This window comes from Orcinus orca, chromosome 14, assembly GCF_937001465.1.
Source record: "Orcinus orca chromosome 14, mOrcOrc1.1, whole genome shotgun sequence".
Lineage (NCBI taxonomy): Eukaryota > Metazoa > Chordata > Mammalia > Artiodactyla > Delphinidae > Orcinus > Orcinus orca.
The window spans coordinates 46503939-46526996 of NC_064572.1; the positions used below are offsets into that span (position 1 = coordinate 46503939).

A 23058-nucleotide genomic window follows, 5' to 3' on the forward strand; every position below is an offset into this window, starting at 1 on the left:
CAAGTCTGGTTCTTTGTATTTTAACACTGTGAAGCCACTGGTCATACAAAATTTTTTAATATTTATGTGTTTTTTATGGCTTCTAAAGTTTCTGATTTAGAAAGACAACTATGTTAAACGATAGAAGATACATGAATGTATGCTTGATTAAATATTTCAAAAAACACAGCCAAAGTCAAAATTTCACTTCATCAAATCAATATCACAGTCTTCTCAAAGATAACAACTGTTTTGGCCTTTATTTTTCCAGATCTCTTTCTATATATATGTGTGTGTGTGTGTGTGTGTGAGTGCGTGAGCGCACGCATGTGCACGCATGTATATATTAACAAAAAATAGCTTCATTTTTTAAAATATAAATAAGACCATAATATATAAAAGCAACTTGCTTTTTTTAAAGTTTATTTACAACGTTGCGTTAGTTTCAGGTGTACAACAATGTGATTCAGTCATCATATAAATACATGTTCTTCTTCAGATTCTTTTCCATTATAAGTTATTACAAGATATTGAGTATAGTTCACTGTGCTGTACAGTAGGTCCTTGTTGTTTTATCTATTTAATATATAATAGTGTGTACCTCCTAATCCCAAATTCCCAATTTATTTCCCCCCCATCCCCACCTCAGCTATCCCCTTTAGTAACCATAAGTTTGTTTCCTATGCCTGTGAGTCTGTTTCTGTTTTGTAAATAAGTTCATTTGTATCATTCTTTTAGATTCCACAAATAAGTGATATATATTTGTCTTTCTCTTACTTCACTAAATACGATAATCTCTAGGTCCATCCATGTTGCTGTATATGGCATTATTTCATTCTTTTTTATGGCTGGGTAATATTCCATCATATATATGTGTATCTATATACCACCTCTTCTTTATCCATTCATCTGTCAGTGGACACAAGTGGCTTCCATGTCTTGGCTATTGTAAATAATGCTGCAATGAACATTAGGGTGCATGTATCTTTTTAAATTAGGGACTGCTGGATCATATGGTATCTGTTTTTAGTTTTTAAGGAGCCTCCATACTGCTCTCCATAGTGACTGTATCAATTTACCTTCCCACCAACAGTGTAGGAGGGTTCCCTTTTCTCCACACCCTCTCTAGCATTTATTGTAGACTTCTTGATCATGGCCACTCTGACCGGTGTGAGGAGATACCTCATTGCAGTTTTGATTTGCATTTCTCTAATAATTAGCAATCCTGAGCATCTTTTCATGTGCCTATTGGCCATCTGAACATCTTCTCTGGAGACATGTCTATTTAGGTTTTCTGCCCATTTTTTGATTGGGATTTCATTTTTATTCTTTTTAATTGAGATGTATGAGCCGTTTGTATACTATGGAAATTAAGCCCTTCTCAGTCACATTGTTTGCAAATATTTTCTCCTGGTCCACAGGTTGTCTTTTTGTTTCGTTTATGGTTTCCTTTGCTATGAAAAGTTTGATTAGGTCCCATTTGTTTGTTTTTGCTTTTATTTCTTTTTCCTCGGGAGACTGACCTAAGAAAACACTGCTATGACTTATGTCAGAGAATGTTTTGCCTATGCTCTCTTCTAGGAGTTATATGGTGTCTTACATTTAAGTCTTTAAGCCTTTTTGAATTTATTTTTGTGTACGGTGTGAGGGCATGTTCTAACTTCATTGATTTATTACATGCAGCTGTCCAGCTTTCCCAACACCACTTGCTGAAGAGACTATCTTTTCTCCATTGTATATTCTCACCTCCTTTGTAGAAGATTAATTGCCCATAGGTGTTTGGGTTTATTTCTGGGCTCTCTATTCTGTTCCATTGAGCTACGTGTCTGTTTTTGTGCCAATACAATGCTGTTTTGATTACTGTAGCTTTGTAGTATTGTCTGAAGTCTGGGAGAGTTAGGCCTCTAGCTTTGTTCTTTTTTCTCAGGATTGCTTTCACAATTCTGGATCTTTTGCGGTTCCCTGTAAACTTTAGGATTATCTGTTCTAGCTCTGTGAAAAATGTCATGGGTAATCTGATAGAGATCACATTAAATCTGTAGATTGCTTTGGGTAGTAGGGCCATTTTTACAATATTAATTCTTTGCAATTTGCTTTTTTACCTTATCAAGGTATCATGGAGATATATCTATGGTTGTATATAGAGCTCTACCTCATTCTTTTCACTTGCTACATAGTAGCATTTAGGTTCTTGCTACATTTAAGTTCTTCAAATATTTCGCTAGTACAAACCATACTACAATGAACATCCTCACAAGTGAGAAGTTTTCCAGGATAGAGGGTCACAGAATATATTCATTAAGTGTATAATTTATTGAATGTCTCCTCCTTGATGGTCAAAAAGGAATAAACTATCTCTGCATGATTTACCAAACTAACTACATTTGATGGCTCTCTGTTATGAATTTTCTTATGTTGTTTGAGGCTTGAATTCTGAGGAAAAGCCTTCCCACATTCATTACATTCATAAGGTTTTTCTCCTGTATGGATTTTCTGATGTTCAGCAAGGCCAGAGCTATGCCTGAAGGATTTCCCACATTTCTTACAGCAATACGGCTTTTCTCCAGTAACAATTCTCTGATGTTCAGTAAGGGCTGAGCTCTTGCTAAAGGCTTTCCCACGGTCATTACATTGATGTAATGGGGTTTATTGATGGAGTTTACTTCCACTATGAGTTTTCTGATGTCCAGCAAAGGATGAGCTATACCTGATTTTCCACATTTACTACAGAGATAAGGTTTCTCTCCTGTATGCATTCTTTGATGACTAACATGACTTGAGCTTTTCCTAAATAAAGCATTTTCCACATTCATTACACTGATACTGTTTCTCACCAGTATGTATTCTCTGATGTTACAAGACAGCTGAGTTATCCCTGAAAGTTTTCCCACATTCATTACATTTAAATGGCTTCTCTCCACTATGTATTTTCACATAATGAGCAAGGCCTGAATTCTGAGCAAAGGCTTTCCCACAATCATTATATTTGTAGGGTTTCTAACCAGTATGAAGTCTCTGGTGACTTAAAAGAATAGAATTATTTCTGAAAATTTTCCACATTCATTGCATTTATGGAGTTTCTCTCTAGAATGAATTTTCTGATGATTAACAAATGTTGACTGCTTCTTGAGAAAATTTCCCACATTTAACACATCTGAAACATTTCTTGCCTATGTAAATTTTATGATGATTTAAAAGGGATGAGCTGCTCATAAAGGCTATCCCACATTCTTTACATTTATGGGGTTTCTCAGCAGTACGATTTCTCTGGTGGCTAATAAAGGAGGAATTATATTTGAAGACTTTTCCACATTCCTTGCATTTATAGTGTGTCTTCTCTATGCAACTTCTGCCTTCCCAATCCAGGCCTCTTTCCATCATGACACTTTTTGTTTGTTCTCCCAAATCAGATCTCTCAGAAGTATTTTGCTGTAGGGCTGACATCTTTGTTTCAAATATGTACTCCTGAACTGAAAAAAAAGTTTTTAATTCAAATGTTCTCTATGTTGAAATACTGAAAATGAGAGCTGCACATGGATAAGAATAACATTCTATTCTATACAACTAAAGGTTATGTAAAATTAATTCATCCCACTTGTGATTCTTGCTAAGAAAAGATGGCAAGACTAAAGATGGGAGAAGTAAATAGGATCTAAGGAAACAGAAGTTATAAATATTGTGTTTAAAGAATGCAAGGAGCGGGCTTCCCTGGTGGTGCAGTGGTTGAGAGTCCGCCTGCCGATGAAGGGGACACGGGTTCGTGCCCTGGTCCGCCAAGATCCCACATGCCGTGGAGCGGCTGGGCCCGTGAGCCATGGCCGCTGAGCCTGCGCGTCCGGAGCCTGTGCTCCGCAATGGGAGAGGCCACAACAGTGAGAGGCCTGCGTACCGCAAAAAAAAAAAAAAAAAAATGCAAGGAGCATCTAATAAGTTGGTAAGTTAGGAAGGTAACACAGGCAACACCAAAAAAGAAAAAAAGATAAAAATTTGAGGATAAACACAACTTTGGGGAGAAAACCAAGTATCACAAAGCAAGCCAGGATTACTAGGACAGACTCCTATAGGGAGGTACATTTGAGAACATTGTAATATAACACTGTACATCTCCAAGAATTTGAGAATAACATTCCTCTGTGAGAATTTAGCAGAGAACCAACATTTAATGGCTCAGAGATAAAGATATATACACACACACATATATTTTTATTTTTATATACATTTATATCTATTAGCCTGAAGAGAAATTCCATTCATCAGATAATAGAGCTAAGACTTATTTTTTAAATGCAAAATTGGAAGTGAAGTCTGGTAATAAACAGCCCAGATCCTTCAAATAGCCTTTGATGGGATATGTATTTAATGTGTAATGATTAAGCTAGAGAAAATTTCAAGATTCTGATTGTAAAGGTAAGTGGAAGCAAATCAGTCATATGAAGAGAAAGGCACTCTTATGGATTCATGTCCTGTGACAAAGGTAACTTTGCAGAGCAGCAGTGAAAAGGAGACTACACTGGCATATTGGGGGGAGGGAGGAGTAAACATGAACCCTATCTCATACCATGCACAAAAATCAATTCTAACAGGATGGCAAATCTAAATGTAAAAGACAATCGATAAAGCTTCTAAAAGTTAACACAGAAGAGTATCTTTATAAACTTGAGGAAAGGAAAGATTTATTAAACAGTACACAAAACACAATGACAAGAAAGGAAAAGATTAATAAAATAGAGCTCATTAAAATTAAAACCCCTATTCATCAAAAGGCCACTGTTAGTGAAAAGCAAACCACAGAGAGAAGGGCAATACAACATATATAATCAACAAAGAGTTTTTTTTTAATAGACATCCATAAAAGATGACATATAATGGCCAATAAACATTTGAAATGTCCTCCACCTCATTAGATATCAGGGATATGGATATTAAGACAAAATGAGGGACTTCCCTGGTAGCACATTGGTTAAGAATCTGCCTGTCAATGCAGGGGACACAGGTTCAAGCCCGGGTCTGGGAAGATCCCACATGCTGTGAAGCAACTAAGCCCGTGCACCACAACTACTAAGCCTGCACTCTAGAGCCTGCGAGCCACAACTACTGAAGCCTGCGTGCCTAGAGCCCATGCTCTGCAACAAGAGAAGCCACCGCAATGAGAAGCCCACGCACCGCAACAAAGAGTAGCCCCCGCTCTCTGCAACTAGAGAAAGCCCGCACGCAGCAACAAAGACCCAACACAGCCATAAATAAATAAATAAATAAAAGTAAAATAAAATTCTAAAAAAAAAAGACACTATGAGATACACGATACACCCAAAGAACAATTAACTTCAAAGGACTGACAATATTAAGTGTTGACAAGGATATGGAACAATAAGTACTCTCACACACTGATGATGGAAATATAAATAGGTACAAAACTTTGAAAAACTATTTGGCATTATGTACTAAAGTTGAATATATGCATATGCTATAAACTAGAAATCCCACCCCAAAAGAAATGTATCCACATATGAACCAAGCAATAACATATATGAAACGTTCATACCATTTGTAATTCTCAAAAGCTAGAAACATCCCAAATATCCATCCAAAATATGAGATAATGAAATACTCTATTGCAGTAGTTTTAAAAGCCTGGTCTCCAGATCAGTAACAACAGCATCAGCATCACCTAAGAACTTGTAGAGATTTTCAGTCCACATTTCAGACCTAATGAATAAAAAGTGCTGAAGGTGGGGCCTAGCAATTATGTTTAAACATGCATTCTAATGATCCACAGGAAGGACAATGCATGAAAATGAATGAATCTCATAAAATGTTATGCATAAAAAGCCACATCAAAAAAATATACAGTTCCATTCATATAAAGTTAAAAAAACAGGCCAAAATAAATAGTGTTAGTTCAGGGGGAGGAGGAGAGTGTGGCTAATGACTGGAAGGGATCAGGTATGATTTAGTAGAGTACTGCCGGTGTTCTCTTTCTTGAGCTGAGTGCAGGTTACATGAATATTCATTTCAAAAATACCAATTTAGACCATATATATATATATAATCTACTCTTCTATATATGTGTTAAATTTTAAAAAGGTTTCAAGAAAGAAAAAGGAAGGTTAGCTTATGACTCTCTTAATATTTTGATCAGAGAAATCAAAATGCAAATTGCAAAATATCTAAAAAATTATGACAATAAAAACTACAATACAACCAAAACACTGAACAAACACAAGTTTACAGCTTTAAATATTTATATTACATAAATAAGAAAATTCAATGGATTAATTAATCAACTATAAAAGGTTAGAAAAAGTAAATAAACCTAAGGGAAAAAAAAGAAAAAGGAGTTAAAGATTAAAAAACAGGAAACAGTAACACTAGTAAATACATCTAAGAGTCTATAAAAAGTAAAACAAGCTAATGAAGGGGGGAAAATGGAAAAAAAACAAATAAATAACGTAAATCATAAGAAAGTAACCATGAATATATAGCATAAAAGTAACCATAAATGTAAAGGATATATGTAGAATCATAAAAGTCTACTTTGGGGCTTCCCTGGTGGCGCAGTGGTTGAGAGTCTGCCTGCTGATGCAGGGGACACGGGTTCGTGCCCCGTTCTGGGAAGATCCCACATGCCGCGGAGCGGCTGGGCTCGTGAGCCATGGCCGCTGAGCCTGCGCGTCCGGAGCCTGTGCTCCGCAATGGGGGAGGCCACAACAGTGAGAAGCCCGCGTACCGCAAAAAAAAAAAAGTCTACTTTGTTCAATACTATGCAGATAAATTTGAGAACTTTAATTACTGGATATTTTTTAGGAAAATGTAAATTACCAAGACTGTTTCAAGAGACAGCAAAAATCTAGTTGGCCAAGTTACTATATAAGAGAGAATACTGCTAAAGAATTACCCCCCAATTCCTCTCCCCTGCTACCACAAAAAACAAGTTTAAAACAAAACAAGAAAAACAAAACAAACAAAAAAAAAACACCCAAACCTTCAGGGAACCAGTTATCATGTGAATTAAATTATAACAAAGAATGAAAATAGGAAGGAACAAAAATTATTACAAAATTTAAATCAAAACTCAATGAAAATGGCCCAATGAAAAAGAAAAATATAAACAAATTTCTTGTAAGTATCAATGCAAAAACTTAAATAAAACATTAGCAAAGAGTATCATCTACTGACATGTTAAAAGAATAATGTAATATGCCATGACCAAGTGGGGTTCTACTAAGAATGCCAAGTCATTAAGATAATTAAGAATAAAATGTACCATATTAACAACCAAAAGGGAAAAGACAGATGTCATCTCCATATATGTTGAAAAGGCATTTGATAAAATTCAATATCTATGCTGAATTTAAAAGAATATTTCTTAATAAAAGACGTGGATTAAATACTTCCTTGTATAATAACATATATCTATCCCAACCCAATACCAAAATTTAAACAGAAAGATTAAAGAATAAGGAAGACTGAGTTACTACTGTTACTCTATAAAGAATCTACACAAGCATTTAGGGGGGAAATGTTCAACATAGTAAAAACAAATGGAATTACTGAAAAGCATTAAAACACACACACACACACACACACACACACAATTCCAGTTATAAAATAAGTCATGGCAATGTAATGTACAGCATGGCAACTCTAGTTAATAACACTGTAGTGCATATCTGTAAGTTGCTAAGACAGTAAACCTTACAACTTCTCATCACAAGAAAAATAATTTTTGTAACTATGTATGGTGACAGATGTTAACTAGACATATTATAGTGATCATTTCCCAATATATACAAATATTAAATCATTACATTGTACAACTGAAACTAATATAATGTTATATGTCTATTATATTTCAATTTTAAAAAAGAATAGTTTAGAGGTCTAAAGGAAAAAAAAACAGTTTAAGCAAGATTATGCATCACTGGTATTTTCCATGAAACACAATTATAAAAGTTTCCCTGAAGATGATATAGGAAAAATGACAATTCACGTTTTAAAAGGATACACATTTTAGGTGAGAGAAATATCCATGTTTAAAGATTCAGAACTGAACGATGACATGGAGAAAGTGACATACATAAATTTATGCAAAGTATACACAGAAAAAAATGAGAACCAAGGGCAAATGATAACAGAGAAAAGAAATAAAAGAAGACCAGAGGGAAAAGGAAGAAAGTGCTTCCCTATCAGTTTCTTTGCCAAAAATAGTAATCACCTGATAGTCAGGAAAATATGCTTATAACTGGAATCTGCCACTGCCCCACTGTATGATCAGGGATATGGATATTAAAACTAGAAAGGGTTAAATAGCCATTCGTCTAGCTAACCATAGGAGAATTTGGAAGACACTGAGAATGGACAGAAGGCAGAAACAAAGTGTAGCCTGACAAGTGCCTGAAAATGGGGAGGGAAACAACACGTAAAGAGACTGATTTCAGGGTGTGAAGTCAGAGGCCGGAGGCCCTTGTGAAAGGAACAGGAGTAGAAAGAATGAGAAAAATGGCAAGTCATTTGACATGAGGATGACGTTAAAAAGAGGCAACTAGTGTCAACTGCCACAGCCCTTCTGCATGGATGTGGACTCTCTAAGATGAGCCTTCTGACCAAGAACTCCCTCCTCACTGTTCTGTGTGCTGAGCTCCGGACTCACTCACCTGTATAAGTACCTGATGGAACCCCTTATACTTCCATCCATGGCTCTTCCATCCAACTGGGTTATTAGCTTGGGTTTGGAAGAGAGAAGCCCTGTTCACAGAGAAAGAAAAGGAACATGATTGTGGTTATGAGCACAAGGAGTTATCCCAAATCTCAGTCTCAACTTGGGGGTCTACACAGAGCATGGATATGTCAGGAAGGCCTAGAGGGTGGTATCAAGGACATCCAAATCACAGTCATAGAAATGAAGGAGTGGAAGTCAGTTAGAAAACCAGGCCTCTTTGAGAACAGGAAACTCCTATTGTTGGTGGCAGATGAATGGTGACATGCAAAATTTAGAGAACTGGGCTAGACTGCACACAAAGCTGCCCATCTTAAACTCTGTACGGCTCTGACCTTTCTGAGTGAAAGGAGCATGAACTCCAGCCTCTAAGCCCACGGTAAAAACAAACAAACAAACAAAAACCTCCCGTTTTAAGAGTTTAAATACCCCCAAATCATTAACCCTGTGAAAATGCACAGTTGCCCAGCAGACCAATCTTGAGTTAAAGAGAAAAAAATCCTTACCCACAAACACCAGATTCCCATAGTTCTCCAGTATCACATCCCTGTACAGGGCCCACTGAGCAGCATCCGGGTGTCTCCCTTCAATCTGGGTAAAGGCCACAGCCACATCCCCAAATGTCAGTGATCCCTGCAAAATCAAACCCAATTCCGTTCACCCAGGAACCGTTGACTCCCTTGCCCCTGAGGTAGGGAGCCAGGAAGGCCTCACTGGAGAAGGAAGGCAAGACATTCAAAGTCAGCTTCTGATAGCTCAGATTGTTTATGAGAAAAGTGGGACACAGTTAACGAAAGGACCAACGAGGAACGTATATGACATCCTCGGAAAGCAGACTTGCTTCAGAGGAATGAAATATTAAAAGATAAGAGGCTGCAAAGTGAAGTGATTCGTGACCCCTCATACTTCAATCACACTGCCCTCCTCATGTTCTTCCAATATGCCTATCATGCTCGTTCCACCAGGCCTGGTATTTGCTCATCCCTCACTTAGTAGGGATGAAGTGAAATTGCTTAAATGTCACTTCGTCAGAAAGTTCTTTAATCTTCTCCCATCTTCTACTACTTGCTATCCCATGACCCACTTTATTTTTTTTTTCCACAGGGTTTCTCACTGCCAGGCAGGAGAGGTTTAGATTTACGATCAGTACACTCTATAATGAGAGCTCCAGGAGGGCAGGGACCACTTGAGTCACTGCTGTCTCCCCAGCCTAAAACACTGCCTGACACATGGGCATGTTCAAGGATGCGTCATTCAACAAATGAATAGAAACACTGAAAGACATGCAAAATGATACCGGCTTTATCCTAGAATTTACAGTGATAAATATGTATTTGTTAATTGCCATTCATAGCAATAACAACCTAATATGTACCAGGCACAGTGCTGAGCCCTAAGACATACGACATCTCTCTGTATTTCCACCAGAAATGTATAAAGTGTAAGGAACGGCACCAAGAAACGGAGGAGAGCTTAAGCAAGCTTTATTTGGGAACGCTCCCGGGTGAGGTTCACTGGTCCGAGAGAAAGGGGCCAGAGAAGTCGCGCCTGGGCGAGGGTTTGGGCAGAATTTATAGGGGAAGAAGGGAAAGGGGTGTTGTGAATCTGGGAGGGCGCAGGTTATTCCTTATTTGGTGGTCTCTTCGGGTATCGTGGACCGTTAGTCCCACCCCTTGAAAGGTGGGAAGGCTGGGCCGGGTGGAAAGTTCCCAGGTCAGTTCCTGGAACTGGGTGGTCCGGAAAATCCCCAGGTCAGTTCCTGGATCTGGGTGGTCCGGAAAGTTTCAGTCTGATGCAACCTGTGAGTCTGATTTCGTTCCCCTGCCTCGGGCCAGTTGGCCTTACATAAAGTATATCTATTTTACAGCTAAGAATACTAAGGCTCAGAGAGTTGAAAAAACTTGCTCAAGGTCACAGGCTGGTTGAGTACACAATATTAAAAAGGAGCTATAAAAAGTGGTAATGAAACTATGGAGCAAACTAGAAGAAATAGCTATGGCATATTAAAAGGAAAAAATGGGTAAGTCTAAAAAATACACATGCAAAGGTGTTTCAAATGAAATAATTTGATTCGCTAGGGTGATAGGAAGATGCGTAATCCTTAATTTTTAAAAATTTTTGTTACTCTTAGTTTGCATAATAAATACTCAACTATTTACTACTTCCTTCAAAATGTTCATTACCTCCTGTCAACTTCTCAAAGTCCTTCAAAACCCAGTTTTCTCCAGGATTAAGGCAAATTCCAACCTGGCATTCTAGACACTGAATGTTTCCAACTTTCTCTGGGGCTAGCTCATTCATGGTTCAGATGTAACGGCTTCACTCATGTTGCAGCGCCTTCCCCTAGTCACCCCAAACTCTCCAAATATGCAAATTTCATTTATTCTTCAGTAAGAACCGTAATGATCACCACCACTACCACCACCCCACCCTAAAGACTCCTCTGACCCCTGAAGGTCAAGAGAGCACTACCATGGCTGTGTCATGTGTATCATTCATGATTAACGTAAAGCCTGTTATGTCTTTTTATGCTACGTGTCTGTTTTTCCATTATCTCTGAGTTAGCAATGTCTTTGAGGTAACAGCTGTACCTTATTACAAAGTATGTTTCACTTTCTAGCACTCTAGAAAGCATGGGTACCAACAATCTATTTGGTGAATGACTCTGTAATGGGTAGAGAGAAGGACATGAAGGGATGACAGTGGGGAGAGGGGCCCCGTCTCTGTAGAGCTACACCACTCCAGGATTGGCTCAGGCAGCTTGGTCCATACACTGGTCAGAGCATTTTCCAAGCAAGAGGCATAAACCCAACTTCATTTTGAAACAACAGAGATTTCTCAGGAAAAGGAAAAATCAAACTTACCTGGATCTGGGTTCTTGGTAGTCTCGGGGCCGTCTGTCCCCTGAACTGTTCTCCCAGGCAAGGACAAAGAATCTTGACTACGCCAACCTGGGAAGAAGAAAGGAAATATGAGGAAGTCCCTCCATGTTCGGTACTAGCTAGAACTCGCTCTCTGCACACTGAACGAGAACAGTCCGCCACCCTCCCTACTCCCCACAAAGGTCGAGAGGTGAAGGTGGCTAAGCGCAGGAAGAAAGGGCACGGAACGCCTACCTGGAGTCCGGCCTTGCTGCAAGCTCCAGGCCAAGCTCTGACTGTGAGTCAGTCAGGCACCTTCGCCAACACATGTGGAAAGTCTCGTCGAAGACTCAATCCCTGGGTCTTAGCGCAAGCCTTAAAACCTTCTGGGACAGCACGTCTCCTGGGATTGGGGCCCCGCTCACATCTGCCCGCCCCTCCTAGCCCGCTCTTTCCTCAACTCGCCCCTCGGGGAAAGGAGGAGCTCACCAGGTCTTTGTGCCCCAGTCCGGCGGCAGCCGTTCACGACCTAGTTGGCAGGGTTGGGCCAGAAAGCTGCGCACGCTGAGGAGCCGTGACCACCCTCACTGTTCTCCTCACAGAAGAGACACAGGGGCAAGCCGAGCACGCCAGTGCCGCGCTCTACTCAAACGGAGGCGGGCAGAGCCGGAAACGGAAGTGGCCGCGGAGGCCTCTGGGAAATGTAGTCTTGGCTACAGTCCGGCGTCTTAGGTTCTTCATCCTATATGCGCACGTTGGCATCACCTGGAGAGACTGAAAAATTAATTGCGCCTTGGTCCCAACTCCACAGATTTTGCGTTAATGCTCTGGGTGTGGTCCTGGCATCGGACTACACCCAGAGCTCCCAAACGATTTTAATATTCAGCCAAGATTGGCACCCACTGCTAGAAACTGATTTGGATCTGAAAAACATGTTTTAGGTTACTTTGGAGGAGCTATTTATGGTTTGTTCATTTGTTTGTTTCCAAGTAATCCTGTTTTAATTTCAAACAAAGAAAAAGCATGTTAGAAAAGTATAGCACCCAGAACATTAAAAATTAGTTTCTCACCATTAACTGACACAGAAGATGGAACAAGATTGAATCAGTTTTAACAAATGTATTATTAAAAAATTCTACTTATGGGCTTCCCTGGTGGCGCAGTGGTTGAGCGTCCACCTGCCGATGCAGGGAACACGGGTCCGTGCCCCGGTCCGGGAATATCCCATATGTCGCAGAGCGGCTGGGCCCGTGAGCCATGGCCGCTGAGCCTGTGCATCCGGAGCCTGTGCTCCGCAACGGGAGAGGCCACAACAGTGAGAGGCCCGCGTACCGCAAAAAAAAAAAAAAAAAAAAAAAAAAAAAAATTCTACTTATAAAATCCAGCAGTTTGACAGCTTAGGAAGGAAAAATATATCTTTCATTCAATTAGGACTTTTCATTTAAAAGAAAATTCCTCTGAATGGAGCATTTATTCACCAACCTAACAATGATTAACCAATGCCCCAGTATGTGCCACTCACTTTTCTAGATGCTAAGGATAAAGCAGTTGTCAAGGACTCCCTCCTTCACCAAACTTTAGTCAGGATCCTGTGAATCCTCTTCTCCTCTAGACCTTGTCTTTGGCCTGCTGAATCCAATTTTAGTAAAGAATCCTGTGAAGCCAGTTCATCAAGAATTCTCCCACCCTTGATATCTAATCAAGTTCCTTTCTACCTCCCCTTGATACCTAACCAATTTCTTAGTAATTTTCCATTTACTCCCTCACCCTGCCAGTTGGCTATAAATCCCCACTTGTCCCTGTTGTACTGGGGGTAAGTTCAAGCTCTCTCCCTACTGCAGTAGGCTTGAATAAAGCCCTCTTTGCAGGTTTCAACAAGTGTCAGAATAATTTCTCTTTAACACAGTGAAAAAATAATGTTCCTCCCCTCCAAGACCTTACATTCAAATAGGGGGCAGGAAGAGAGAGATTAAACAAAAGCAAGGTAAGGAGATGGGAGGAGGATTCTTATTCAATACAGAGCTGTATGAACTGCCCTCTTTGATAAGAGATCATACAAGCAGAGTCCGAAGGAAGTAAGGTAACAAGAAGGAGTGTATCTGTGGGAAGTCTGGTCCAGGCAGAGGAAACAGTAGATGCAAAGCCACTACAGAGAGCGTGCTTGGTTTGAGGAACAGAAACAGGTCAATGAGGTTGGAATACTAAAGACATAAGAAAAAACCAGGTCATGTTTGTGATGACTAATTTCATGTGTCACCTTGACTGAGCTAAGGGATGCCCAGATAGCTTATAAAATTTTATTTCTGGGCCCACCTGTGAGGGTGTTTCCAGAAGAGATTAATATATGAATGGTGAACTGAGTAAAGCAGACTGCTCTCCTCAATGTGGGTGGGCAACATCCAATCTACTGAGAGTCTGAATAGAATTTAAAAAGCAGAGGAAGGGAGATTGGTCTCCCCACTTGAGCTAAGACATCTATCTTCTCCTGCCCTCAGACCTTCAAATTTGGTCTCTCCACTTGAGCTAAGACATCCATCTTCTCCTGCCCTCAGACCTTCAGATGCTGGGACTTACGTCAGCATATCATTCCTCCCTTCTCAGGCCTTCGACCTCCAACTGGGAGTTATGCCATTGGCTCCCCTAATTCTCAGGCCATCAGATACAGACTGAACTACACCACTGGCTTTCCTAGTTCTCCAGCTTGCAGACATCAGATCATTGGACTTCTAAGTCTCCATAACCACAGGAGCCAATTAATTAATTAAAGACACACACTACTGGTTCTGTTTCTCTAGAGAACTCTGCTTAATACAATGTTGGTCCTTTCAGTCCACTATAAAGACACTGGCTCTTATTTCAACTGAAATAAGAAGCCATCAGAATGTGGAGAAATCAGAATCCTCATTGGTTGTTAGTAGGATCATAAAATAGTGCAGTCACTTTGGAAAATGCCTGGCAGTTCCTCAAAATGATAAATATGGAGTTACCATATCACTCCGTGATTCCATTCCTAGATACCTAACAAAGAACAATGAAAATATACATCCACACAAAAATTTGTATATAAGTGTACAAAGCAGTGTTATTCATTAGAGCTAAAACTGGAAATAACACAAATGTACAACAACCGGTGAATGGATAAACAAAATATGGTATATCCAAACAATGGAATAATATTTGGCAATAAAGTTAATGAAGTACCGATACATGCTACATAATCAATGAACTTTGAAAATATAATCCTAAGTGAAAGAAGACAGTCACAAAATATAACATACTGTATGATTCGACTTACCTGAAATGTCCAAAATGTCAAATTCCATACAGACAAAAATAGATAAATGGTTGCTAGCAGACAGAGGAAAGGAGGAATGGAGAGATACTATTGCTGGGTATGGAGCTTCTTTTGGGAGTAATGAAATGTTGTAAAATTAGATAGTAATTATATTAGTTTCCTAGGGCTGCTGTAACAAAGTGCCACAAACTTAAACAATAGAAATTAATTTTGTCACACTTTTGGAGGCCAGAAGTACAAAACCAACGTGTCAGCAGGGTTGGTTCCTCCTCAGACTTTGGGTAGAATCCTTCCTTGACTCTTCCTAGGTCCTGGTGGTTGCCATCAATCCTTGGCTTACATTCTCCCTGTGTGTCTCTGTCTTTATGTGGTACTTCCTCTTATAAGGACAGCTAGTTATATTGGATTAGAGCCCAACCTAACAACCTCATCTTAACTTGATTACATCTGCAACAACCCGATTTCAAATAAGGTCACATTTTGGAGTACTGGGGGTTAGAACGTCAACGTATGAAGGCGGGTGGGAACACAATTCAACTCATAAAATTTAGTTTTGTGTTTTGTTCCTTAATGTTTTGCCTTTAATACTGTGTAATGTATTCTTTACAGTTCACATCTTATGAGATAGTATCTAAGTTTGTCTCAAATGGATAGATAACTTTTCAGCACCATTCACTGAAAAGTCTTTTTGTTCCTCCACTAAATTGAAATGCCATCATTATCTTATGTCACACTATACAGTCTCCTAAACAAAAGTTGTGGGGATTTCTTAACCTGTGCTGTTTTCTAGAAGCAAAGGGCTCAGATAAAGTTCAACACTCTTACTATTAATAAGGAGTGGTTAAATATATTATAGTAAATCCATATGACAAAATACTAGGCAACCATTAAAAATATCAATATAGGGCTTCCCTGGTGGCGCAGTGGTTGAGAGTCCGCCTGCCGATGCAGGGGACGCGGGTTCGTGCCCCAGTTCGGGAGGATCCCACGTGCCGCGGAGCGGCTGGGCCCGTGAGCCATGGCCGCTGGGCCTGCGTGTCTGGAGCCTGTGCTCCGCGGTGGGAGAGGCCACAACAGTGAGAGGCCTGCGTACCGCAAAAAAAAAAAAAAAAACCTCTAAAAAAAATATCAACATAGATATAGACATATGTTACATAAATGTGCTGACAAAATATTGTTGAGTGAAAAAATCAGTTTCCAAGACAGACTGTATAGTTTAATCCCACATACTACCTCACATAATAATGAGAAATGCCAGAAAAGTACTCAGCAAAGATCTCCTGCAAGATATGACTCAACCTATGCGAAGTCCTGTGATAAACCTTCTATTTGAAGTATCTCTTTTAATCCTCAAAGCAACCCTATGAGGTAGGTACTATTACTATCCTCAATAGCAAAAACTTTTTGTTAGAGAAATTCCAAATTATACACAACATAGAATAATACGAGCCACTATGTACCCATAACCTAGATTCAATAAATATCAAGATCCTGCCCATTTTCTTTTATCTATCAATCTCCCCTCCCTTTTGGTATTCTGGATTTTTTTTTTTTTTTTTTGTACATGCCACGCAGCACATGGGATCTTAGTTCCCCAACTAGGGATCGAAGCCGCACCCCCTGCAGTGGAAGTGCAGAGTCTTAACCACTGGACCGCTGGTGAAGTCCTGGTTTTCTGGCTTATTTAATAATGAGGTATATACCTGACTCAGGGCATTTTATTTTATTTTTTACATTGTACCATTGTCACACTGTAAAAAAATAAATACTTTGAGAGACTGAATATGCAAATGGACAACAGCAAGACCACGTAAAAAACAATCTGCAGGGCTTCCCTGGTGGCGCAGTGGTTGAGAGTCCGCCTGCCGATGCAGGGGACACGGGTTCGTGCCCCGGTCCGGGAGGATCCCACATGCCGCAGAGCGGCTGGGCCTGTGAGCCATGGCCGCTGAGCCTGTGCATCCGGAGCCTGTGCTCCGCAACGGGAGAGGCCACAACAGTGAGAGGCCCGCGTACCAGAATAAAAAAAAAAAAAAAAACAATCTGCAGCAACCAGCCCAGAAAACCAACCCATTACCTACAGTAACTAGCCCACGAAATCAGCCTGCTGTAAGTCAGACTTGTAAGAAGTCAGGTCACCATCTCTAGCACAATCAGTCCAGGAAGCCAAACTATCAATCACCCCCCAAAATGTCTGGTCTTGATTAATAACTGTGAGTATCCCTAATTTTTGTGCCCACTTCCAACTTAGGACCAACCAGAGAAAACCAAATATACTCCCCAACCAATCACAGAAGATGCCCTCTTGAAGTCAGCCCCCTCTAGTTTCCTTTCGCCAACAACCTGCAAACAGGGTGTACCTGAAGCCATTTCCCTCTTTTCCACTCTAAAGCCTTCCGACTCAGCTGCCTGCCTTTGAGTCTCTGCCAAAATGCAAATCATGGTGGCTGACTCCCTTGCCATTAGCTCCCTTGCCACTAGCAAGCTCTGAATAAAAGCCTTTGTTTATTCTCATTTGGTTGGTCATTTTCCCCACAAATTCTTTAATATCTAATATCCAGCCCATATTCAAATCTCCCTAAGTGCCTGACACATTTTTCTACCTGGTTTGTTTGAATCAGATAGGGGAGCACTTCAGGTTGGCCCTGGGTCCTTATGACATGATAGTAGTCATCTTTCACACTTCCTCACTCTCTGGAAGACAAGTTGTCTCAGGATAAAGCTATGCTTTGCCATGAAACAGCCATTTCTCCAGAGCGCCCTGGTTTCTTCAGTTTCCCGCAGTTTTGTGGATTCGTCCACAAACCGGAGCTTGTGGAGGAGCTTGTGGAACCTTAGCCATGTTTCAACAGTGTTCTCAGCTTCTTGCTGATGATTCCACTCAGAATGGGAAGCTAGGCTATTTGTTGGCAGTTTTGAGGTTCTGGGTTCCACGACCCTCACTATCTCAGCACAGCTGCTGAAACCTAGTGGTGGTTTGACCTGACCCATTCTGGAATTTGAGGGGAGACCCTGACTCTGGTTTTGTTAAAGATATTGTCCAGTGGGATGTTTCTCTGCTATACTGGTGACTCAGCCCATTTTTATGAGTGACTTGACGAGATTCAAAAACTCTGCTGCCAGCAACATGGATGAACCCAGAGATTATCATACTAGGTGAAGTAAGTCAGAAAGACAAATACCATATGGTATCACTTACATGTGGAATCTAAAATATAACACACATGAACATATCTACAAAGCAAAAACAGACTCACAGACATAGAGAACAGATTCGTGTTTGCCAAGGGGGATGCAGGGTGGGGGAGGGATGGATTGGGAGTTTGGGATTAGCAGATGCAAACTATTATATATAGAATGGAAAAACAACAAGGTCCTACTGTATAGCACAGGGAACTATATTCAGTATCCTGTGATAAACCATAATAGAAAAGAATATGAAAAAGAATGTATATATATATGTTTACATATGTATAACTGAATCACTTTGCTGTACAGCAGAAATTAACAAAACTTTGTAAATTAACTATACTTCAATAAAATAAGATTTTAAAAAACTCTGCTGCCATAAGGATCTTTCCCTACTCCCCATTTTTTGTTGTTGTTGTCTTTGTTTGTTTGTTTTAGCAGATGAGGAAGGTTTAGAGAGGCTAAAAAATGTAGTCTCAGTTTGCTCACATGCAAAACAGTTAATAATCTCTGCTTGCTTACTTCCCAGGGCTGTTGTGAGAATTAACCGGGATAACGGAAATGAAAAGTCAGAGATTCAAGGAGCGGGACGCCACAGACAGCAAGCGCAAGGGCAGACACACCTGGAGCAGGTGCAAAACATCCTCCGTGGTGCCTCGGTCTCCAAGGGCATGCCCCTAATGACCGCTGCCACCCGAACGTCAATAATGAGAATGGTACAGCTAACTTATACTGCCCAGCACGGTGATAAGCACCATTCACACATTATTTTATGCAGTCCTCACCACAGCCTGAGAGGGGAGAGTATCGTAAGCCTCAAAGGGGAAAGTATCGTAAGCCTCATTTTATGGAGGAGGAATTCAGGGCTTAGTGACTGATACATTTGTTCACAAGGGTGCAGTTTTCTGTTGGCAGAACCTGTATTTAAACCCAGACTGTCTCATCCACAGCCCCTGCCTTTAGCTGCTCTGCTTTGGCTTCTGAAATGGAGAAGGTGGAAGTTTTCACTGAAGATGTGGAAAGACAGAGGACAGAGGACAGGATGAGCCAGAAGGGGCTGGTTAGGACTCTCCCTGTTGAAAGGTTTTGGGCAGCTAGCTGCAGAGCCTCTTTCTCTGAGGCAGGTGACTGAGTTGAAGGCAGGGCTTAGCACATCTTTTGGGTTAGCCTACAAGAGATCAATTACCCACTAAGAGTCTTTCAAGGAGTTCTTGGAAGCATACCCCTCCTCTAGGGTTGCCAGATAAAATGTAGCATGCCCAGTAACATCTGAATTTCAGAAAAACATTGCAGGGGACACATATTTTCTTAAAAACTATTCATTGTTTATCTGAAATTCAAATTTAGCTGGGCATACTGTATTTTCATTTGCTCAATCTGGCAACCCAACCCTCTTCACTCCATACAGATCTTTGTTTTAAAACATCTCTATTATCCTAATACAACATCTAAAAAGCCACAGTTTTTTGGTTTAAAGACTTCTAGATCTTTAGGGATATCCTACAATACATTTAACCTTGGATTGAGGGGACAACCTTTAAGTTGTTATCTACTCATTAGAGTCCTTAGTTGGCTATACCCAACATCTTTCAGAAAGTCAACATGTGGAGTGTGAATAAAGGTGAGAAGCACAGCAACAGCACACAATAAGGGAGAAAGAGGATGGGGCAGAAGAGAGGATTCATAACACTGAAAACCACTGAAACCCTCCTCATCCCCAGTGCTAGTGGAGCCCTGCAGAGAAACATCATTTCATGTGACAAGGTAGAAAGAATATACTCACTGAGTGGTTTTGAATGAGTAAGTGCAGGAATGATGCTGAGTTGCTCCTAGCAGCATGTGAACTATAATGATGAGTTTCTACAGCCCTGAGGCCATCTTTCCTGAACCCCTAGCAGGGCAGCACTAAGAGCCCTTCATTACTGGGCAAGATTAACTTCCCTCCTCCCTCCCCTCCTGCTTGCCTGGGTGCACCTGAACAATTCTCTTCTTTTCTCTGGGCCTCAATCCTCAGTCTGAAAAGTGAAGACAGCTGGATGAGACCCTGCTTATCACCCTCTCCATTTCCGTGGCTTTTGAGGACATTTTGGCAACAGTATGTGTAATAGAGCTGGAGACATTCTTAGAACTCACAGAGATCTGGAAGGAGGGAGCTGTGTGCCCCTGCTCCAGTCAGAAGCCAGCCTGGTTGCGGAAAGGGCTCAAATCTACATAGGAGCCCTGGACTCCTTTTTCCAGTTCCAACTATGGTTTCTCCAGCTTTCCTAGAAGTCCACTATGGCCAGAATTGAATCTGCCACCAACCAGCTTGGTCAGGTGCATTTCTGTGTCAGAGTGATCCCTAGTAGGCTGGACTGGGAGGCAGGGCCCAAGGGGGCCAACAGAAACTCCTTTCCTCATCTCTAAACTGACCTGTTCCAATTGTGATTACCTTGAAAAGATGAGACAGATGTGCTATAGTGAAAGTGACCCCAGTTCAATACCCAAGGTGCTGAGTTTGGATCCTGGCTCTGCCATTTACCAGAACAGGATCTCAGGCAAGTCACTGCCTCTCTCTCTCATCCTCTGTGACTGCATTTTAAGAATAGTGAGTAAGAACCCTACTCCACAGTACTGTTCATAGGCAAGGATGAACTTTGGGCCATGAGCCCAGAGCAGGTCATCCAGGAGGAAATGGAAGTGCCTCCACCTTTCTTTCTGTGTGTCTCCCAAGGGCTCCCCAGATAAGACCTAAAGACTCAGGTGCTCCCTGACTAGTGTGCCACCAGATCCCAAGACCTTAACATGTAGAAGATGTAGGCCCCAAACGAAGACCTCCCAGGTTTTTATAGAATGAAAATTGATAATAGAGAAGAGAGATAGGAATGCCCTGATGTGTGAGAAAGGGGATAAGATTCAGGGCACAAATAGAGAGTTTTCTTAAATAGAAACTGGGGCTGGTCATTCAGAATAGAAAGTAGAGCATACAGACTCCAATGGAGAGAGGTGGGCAGATGCGCTTGTGTAAAGGTATGAAAGCTCTCTTTTCTCATAGAAAGCAAAAGTCATCAGCTGTGAGCGAGATGGAAGGAGTTGCTGGAGGCTTGAAGAAACAGGAGAAACTGTGAGATAGTCATTTAGGAGAATGGATGGACTAAGAAAATGTAATAGGATAGTTGGGCAGCATTAAGGGCCCACTTGACCTTAGCAGTCATAAATTGAAAGTGAGACCAATCATCAGAGCCCTGTGTTTTTCTCAGGCCACACCTGCTACACAGGTACAGGTGTGGAACAGGCAGGGAGTTGGATTCAACTAGATTTGGTGTGTGATCAGGAGAATAAAACCAAGTAAGTTAGGGTCAAGAGACTGATCATAATGATAGGCCACTACCTCTAAACTGGGTGAGGTGGGAAGCGAGAACATGAAGGGGTGAGAGTCAGAGCAAGAGTGATAGAATCAATGGATAGAGAAGCAGTAGGTCCTGGCGAGACAGTTTGCGTTCCCCAGACAAAAGGCAGAGGAGCCTCAGAGATATCTCTTAGGCCCCCCAAAAATGTCCATGTCCCAATCCCCAGAAACTGTGAATATTACCTTATAGAGAAAAAGGAACTTTGCAAATGTGATTAAAATAAAGGTCATGATGTTGAGAGATTATCTTGGATTAACCAGGTGGGCCTGATGTAATTGCATTAGTCCTTAATAGAGGAACACAGGAAAAGTCAGTGCCAGAAAAGGTAATGTGATGAGGGAAGCAGAGATTGGAGTCATGGGCTTTGAAGATGGAGGAAGAGGCCACAAGCCAAGGAATACAGGTTGTGAACATACCTTGGAAAAGGCAAGGAAACAGATCCTCCTCTAGAGCCTCAAAAAGGAACCAGCGGTGCCCACATCTTGACTTTAGCCCAATGAAACTGATTTCAGACTTCTGATCTCCAGAACTGTAAGGGAATAAATTTGTGTTTGTTGTATGTCACTAAGTTTGTGATAATTTATTACAGTAGCAGTTGGAAACTAATACACCAAGAAGGCGAAAGATACAGAGGAGAGGTCTAGGTAACAGCTCTTTCACCCCCAGGATAAATCTGCAGGGAAAGTATTCTGGAAAGACCTAGTGGTCCTGTATTACTCAGTGAAGGGTGAATGGAAAAGCCACTGGGGAGAATTTTGGTGCCACTCCCTTAAAGGCATTAGCAACTAAAAGGGTCTCGGTGAGCAAGGTTTCTATGTAAATCAGTGATACACAGTACTATCAAAATTTAAAAAGCAAACTGCAGGCCTGTATATACACAGCATGACCCCGTTTGTGTTTAAAAAGTGTATCTGTTTGTATAAACAGTTATGTCTGTGTATGTTTAAGAAACAGTTCTGAATGCTGAGTGTCACAGGACTGATTCCCTCATCTCCTCAGTCTTTGTTTCAATATCCCCTGTTTAAAACTGCAAGGCAACGACTTCCCTCGTGGCGCAATGGTTAAGAATCCACCTGCCAATGCAGGGGGCACGGGTTCGAGCCCTGGTCCAGGAAGATCCCACATGCTGTGGAGCAACTAGCCCATGCGCCACAACTACTGAGCCCGCGCTCTAGAGCCAGCGAGCCACAACTACTGAGCCTGCGTGCCACAACTACTGAAGCTCGCGTGCCTAGAGCCCGTCTTCTGCAACAAGAGAAGCCACCACAATGAGAAGCCCACGCACCACAACAAAGAGTAGCCCCTGCTCACTGCAACTACAGAAAGCCCGCGGTCAGCAACGAAGACCCAACACAGCCAAAAAGAAATAAAAATAAAATTGCAAAGCATATCCCAACCTACACACCCCAGCACCATCACCCTCAATGCCCTGACCCAAATCCACTTTTTCCATAACACATAACCTTATAACACACTATACCTTTTATCATAATTACGTATTGCTCTAGTGGGAAATGCCACTAGAATTTAACATCCACAGTGATTTTTTTTTGTTTAAGTGTCTTGAACAGTTCTTGGAACATAGCAGGACCTCAAATAATGTTTGCCAAATGAACTTCAGAGGTGAGA

General features: G+C 41.0%; 1 non-coding gene across 2 annotated transcripts; it reads right to left on the bottom strand.

Moving 5' to 3' along the window:
* Window positions 1–385: 385 nt before the first annotated feature.
* On the bottom strand, window positions 386–21943 carry LOC101288024 (uncharacterized). Of its 2 annotated transcripts, none has more exons than XR_004478885.2 (6): window positions 21846–21943; window positions 12046–12330; window positions 11560–11646; window positions 9202–9328; window positions 8634–8724; window positions 386–3449 (listed from the first exon to the last, which is right to left on the bottom strand). It is a non-coding gene; the product is annotated as an uncharacterized LOC101288024 (transcript). The 2 variants fall into 2 exon arrangements; XR_004478886.2 differs by having other exon boundaries at window positions 12046–12321; window positions 21846–21860.
* Window positions 21944–23058: the final 1115 nt, after the last annotated feature.